Raw genomic sequence first — 6,119 nt, forward strand, 5'->3', positions numbered from 1 at the left:
GAGATTTTGGGTATGCATGCACATACACTTGGTGTGAGTTTAAGTCACCAGGTCTGGGATTTGAACCGCAGTCGACTACATGGGAGTCCAGCAACATAGCCATTACACTAACTGCTGGTCCGTGGTTTTAAATATTTTTGAGAAAATATTTACATGTCAATTATTTGAATTGGTGAAAATCAAATGCCCAGCACACTAGTCATACATAACTCTCAGTTCAGCCCTTCCCTCCAAGTACTCTGTGATACACCATGTGCTAGCAAAGATCAGTCTATTTTTCTTCTTTCAATGTCTTAATATAATCGGCTGGTGTAGTTGATCTTTTGCAATCTCTACTGATTACAATGCTGGGTTGGATAAGTCCAGGTTATTTCGTGGTTCAAATTCTTTCATATAGCTTCTCTAATTCTCTCTGCCAGGCAGAACCATTTATGGTGCCAGGCCATCTTCCCAAGAACTTCTTTTGGCTTACTTGACATCTTCCTTAGTTTTCTGGTTTAATCTTCAGATATGACATTTAAGTCAAAGCCCTGTCCAGTAGTGAGTATTTCTATTCTGATTCAAGGCAACAGGTATTGTTTAACTTCTGCAAATCAACATTCTGCACAAAATAGGAATACTCCCAAATATTTCCAATTCCAGAGGGATCAGGAAGGGAGAAAAGTTTATGTTTCCATTTAAAGAAAGAAACAAATAACAAGAAGAAACATCTTAACAAATAGCTGAACCTATCAACAGCTCAAAAGAAAGCAAAATCCTTAAATTAGGAAAACAAAGCATAGTAAAGAAAAAGACAGTAATGTTTTACTTGAAAATCATACGAGGGGATCCCACCACCCCAGCCATTACGCTAACTGCTGGTCCCAAGCATTATTGAACTTATGCAAATAACCCTTCTGCCACAAAATAAGAATACTCCCAAATATTTCCAATTCCAGATGTGTAAGCAAGGAAGAAAAGTCCGTTTCCATTTAAAGAAACAAACAAGAAAAATATTTTAACAAATTGGTGAGCCTGTCAACAATTCAAAAGAAAGTAAAATGTTTAAATTGGGAAAACAAAGCATAGTAAAAAAAAAAAGGAAATCAGTAATATTTTACTCAAAAGTCATAAAATTCTATTTTATCAGTTCAGTCTTATGTTCAAACTTTCTTCTGTTGAATATGCAGTGTTACTGTGGTCCAATCTTTCTGTTTAAACCCTGAAAGTTAGCATTCAGTGTTATTATTGATATTTCTTGTCCCTAGCATTAAGTTGGTCATTTTCTTGGTTGCCTTTTGTTCTCTTATTTCTGTATGTGTCTTTAGTTTTCCTGGTCGAGCACTCCTTTCAGAACTTCTTGAAGAGTGGGTCTGCTATTAGCAAATTCTTTCAGGTCTTGTTTATCTGAGAATGTTTTTATCCTTTCTATATGAAAGATAATCTTGGCAGGTATAGTATCCTTGGTTGAAACTGTTTTTCACTTAGCAGTTTAAATATATTTTCCCATTCTTTCCTTGCTCACATTGTTTCTGATAAAAAGTATGAGGATAACCTTTATAAGTAACCTGAAATTTCTTTCTAGCCAATTTTAGTATCTTGTCTTTGTCTATATATTTGACCAGTCTGGCTATGATGTGCCTTGGAGAAGATCATCTTGGGTTGATTCTATTATGGAACCTTTGTATTTCTTGGGTCTGGATATTTGAATGCCCCTATAGATTTGGAAAATTTTCTTCCAAGATTTCATGGAATAGATGATCAATGCCTTTATTAGTTTCTTCACCTTCTGGGATACCAATTATCTGGATATTTGGTTGCTTAATGCTGTCTAGTATTTCTTATATAGTATTCTTATTTGGGGGGTTATTTTCACAGTTTTTTTGGGGGGTTGTTTTTTATAGGTCAGATGTTTTGCCTTCAACATCTAAGATTCAATATTCTGCATGGACTAATATGCTTTTAATACTTTTGAGGGAGGTTTGATTTCCTAAATGGCAGCCTTCATCTCTAATAGCTTCATTTGATTCTTTTTTTTTTTTATGGTGTGTTATTTCCTCTTTCAGATCATGGAAGAACTTCAACACCTCCTAGAACTCATTGTCTCTTTTCTCCTGCATCTTCTGGAGTTCATTATCTCTCAGCTCCTGCATCTCATTTAGTTTTGTCACTATGAATATTCTGAATTCTCTATCAGACATTGCCATGAGTTCTACTGTACTGTTTGTGGTTGATGAGGGATTGTTCTTTTCCTTAGGGAGATATATTTTCTTGATTTCTCATGTTTCTTGTGCCTTTGTGGTTGTTTCTGGTCATTTTGTGACAAAATCTCTCCTCCACTGTGCTTGTCTAAATATTTCGGGAGTCTAAAAGATGAAGTTTAGAGCATAGCTTCCCTGAACAGGCCTCAGCATTAAAATGGCTTCTTGCCTGAATATTTCGGGAGTCTCCTGGATGCTATATTCTTGAATTTCTGTTCTCAATTGCCTGAAACTATTGGGTTGTCAGAAAAGTCATGACATATTTTTTTTCTGTTTTTCTATGCAAAAATGCATCATGACTTTTCTGACAACTTAATATATCCAGTACTGCAGTAGCTATGCTCCTTTGGATGGTGAAACTGAAAAGAATAAAATCACACCTAAAAATTATCTGGGAATATAAAGAGTCAATACCATTGTCTAATTTTACTCATAGTCTATGGCTGTATATTTCACTTATATTCATTTAATTTATCAATCTCTCCGCTTGTGATTAAATATGTGAATGGTGTGAGTTCAGTATTCTCCAAAATGTAACCATTCAGTGTATGACAAAAAATGTTCTTTCAATATTTTTAAAATCCTGGACTAAGCAAACTTCATTCTTTTTATTTACTGTATTATTTCTCCAGATCTTTACTCTGATAATTTATACAGTAATACTATAAAAATGGTATATGGTTTATGGCATTTCTTAACTTATATGATGTTGGAACCCTTGTTCTCTGGAGCATTTCCTAAGGTGATTTGAAGAATCAGTTTTCTAATCCAGAACATGATTTTTAGTGTGTTTGCTATTAAGTAACTCAATACACATTGATTATTTTGTTTTTACATTTTTATTTATATTTTTTCAACATTTTCTATTCCACTCTGGTATCTTCTCATTATGAGGTACTTAAAATTCCTTGAATTTGGAAGTGCCAAATCCAGTTGGTTTTTTTTTTTTCTCATTTTTAGAGTCCCAAAGCTGATTTTCTTTGCTTTCTCCACCATATTCACTTTGCTCTGGATAACATGTAGTAAGCAGCTAGGTTTTGTGAAGGTTGGAGATGGAAGTTTCAACCAAAGTCAGCAAATTTATGGGGCTGCAAGCACAATCCCGACTGACCATAAAGCCTGGATATGTGACCCAAGACTTCTTTCCTAAATACTGTTAGCATTCATTCAAGTACCACTACATCTATGTACTAATACAAATATTCTTTTCAGTGGAATGTACGTTAGTGGGGGTTAGAAACCATACATACTGGCTACCATTCCTCTCCAACTTCACCTCTAAAATGAAAAGGCACAACACTTAATGAAGTATCACATACAGCCTGGACTAACTTGATTGCTCCAAAGCTGTAAAAGAGGGCCTTGAGCCAGGGAGTTCTTTCTACAGTGAGAGGGTCTCAGCAGGTAGCTGATCAACTCACATACCTGAAAGCCTTTATCATCTCATTAGTTTCCAATTGTCTGCTCCTCAGTGTTCTCACACATCATTTAGCTAAAGCCTCAGCTGGTCTTTGTCAGCTCTCATCAGGAGATCTGCATCCCAGTGATATCAAATCGATTTTATATCACAATATAAGTCAAATTGTAGGTTTGCTTGGCCAGCATCTATGAACTACTTCATAATAACAGAAATTCAGCATTTCCCAAACCTGTGTTTTGAAAGTACTGCCAGGTGAAGGCCCATAATGGACTTAGGAAGACCAATTAATTAGGATACTGTTTCATCTGTCAGGATTGTTTAGCAATATCCAAGTTAACAGCCGTGTGTTGCTTCCAGGTGTATTGCTCAATTTCCAAACTTTCTTGTTGGCATTTTTAGAAGAGTTTAAAGCATCTGTCCTCAAACTTGGCTTCACATCAGAATCCGCTAGGGAGCCTTTGAAAATACTGATGCCTAGGCTCCAACTCTAGAAATACTGTTTAATTGATCTAAGGGTGAGCCCCAGGTATTGGTTCTGTTGAAAAAGCTCCTTGTGTGATTCTGGTGTGAAGCTAGGGTTAAAAACCATTGGATAATAACAGCAGTTGCCTGAAGTTTTTTATACTTCATAATAAGCTTCTGCTAGGTCAAGTAGAATGGTGTTTCATCAAGAAAAAAAATTAATATTTATGTATGTACTTTATTCTTTTTATTTTAAAAATTAATATATTTTTGTTCTGCCTGTAGAAAATCCACATTTGAAAACTTTCTCTTTAGCCTGGAATTTCTGTAATCATTGATATGACAAGTTCTATGTTAGTCCTATAAGTGACAAAGACATTAAACAATGTTAGAGTATATGACAAAAATTAAGATATTTAAAACTTGAGGTCCTTGACTTCAAGGCTTACCATTATATTTTCAAAGGAGGTATATTTATGTGAAATGATTCATAATATAAAAACTATGTGATGTTTGTCAAATCAGAAATGGATACCATGGGACCAGCAGTTAGCGTAATGGCTATGTCGCTGGACTCCCACATAGTCGACCGTCGTTCGCGTCCCGGACTCAGTGGCTTACAACTCACGCCAGGCACGTGTGCGAGCGTGCCCAAGATCCCGAGAGGAGAATGGAGGAGAAGGGACTGCGGCATGGCCATCCCCCCTGGGGGGTGATTTCTCGCTTTCTATCTCTCTGTCTGTCTGGCGAGCGCCCCAACAAAAAATCCCTTCCAAAAAAAAAAAAAAAAAAAAAAGAAAGAAAGAAATGGATACCAGTATCTACCAACCTAAATAGCCAACAAACTGTTTAAATTCTGTCCCGTGGGAACCAGCAGTTAGCGTAATGGCTATGTCGCTGGACTCCCTCTTAGTCGACCGCGGTTCGTGTCCCGGACCCGGTGGCTTATAACTCACGCCGGGCGCGTGTGCGTGTGTGCCCAAGATCCCAAGAGGAGAATGGAGGAGAAGGGATTGCGGCATGACCATCCCCCCTAGGGGTGATTTCTCACTTTCTGTCTCTATGTCTCTCTCTGTCTGTCTGGCGAGCGCACGCGCCCTTCAGTGAAAATCTCTCTCAAAAGAAAAATTCTGTCCCTTAAGCCTTGGGATTGAGGGAACCATCAATGGGATGAGGTGAGAGAGCCTCCAGTCTAAATTATTAATAGTTTAGACAATATGGGAAGGAATTGACCTTATTATTCAAAGACCAGTGAGTTGGGAACAGTTACAGACATAAGTGCCACTGGTAGATTGCAATATTGGCCCCACTTGTTTCTTCTTCCAATATCCACCCATTATAATGCTTTTCTCCTCTAATGCTAGATTTGAGTGTGTGATTTGCCAGCTGTAAGAGTGCCAGTTCTGAGTCTTCTGTATCCCTGCATTTTTCTTGAGATTCTGTTCTCATCCTGAGGAAATGCTCTGGCTAGCCTATTGGAGGATGAGAACACAGGTATCAGACATGTTGTCACAGTGAACAGTCAGCTGTTTCCAGACAGGTGAGTAAGCACAGCTTAGGTCAACAGAACCATCTAGTTAGCCCTCAGCTGACCACAGACACACAAGCAATATACTAAAAAAGATAACTAGTTCCAATAAGTGGAATATAGAAATGGTACAAGTGAAACATATTTCTTATCTATCTTTCAGGTTTAATTTAAAATGTGAAAATTATAGAAAATTTCTTTAATTGCTACTTATATGATTTCTATTTTACAAATAGTTTTAGGAGTGTTGCTGAGTATTTTGTAGAAAAAGAGCCATCATTGTATGTTACCTGCCAGAGAACTACCCAAACCTACTAAAAAGATAAATCTTAATTTAGTTTTTTAAAAGTTAACTTTTTTTTTGTTCTGAGAGAGACAGCACCTCCAACAGAGTCGTCATGACCATGATGCATCCCTATCCTGAGCCAGCCTTAAATCATGGGCACATGGTCACCCAATGTGTTGGAGG

Source organism: Tupaia chinensis, unplaced genomic scaffold (genome assembly GCF_000334495.1).
Source record: "Tupaia chinensis unplaced genomic scaffold, TupChi_1.0 Scaffold000600_1, whole genome shotgun sequence".
Lineage (NCBI taxonomy): Eukaryota > Metazoa > Chordata > Mammalia > Scandentia > Tupaiidae > Tupaia > Tupaia belangeri.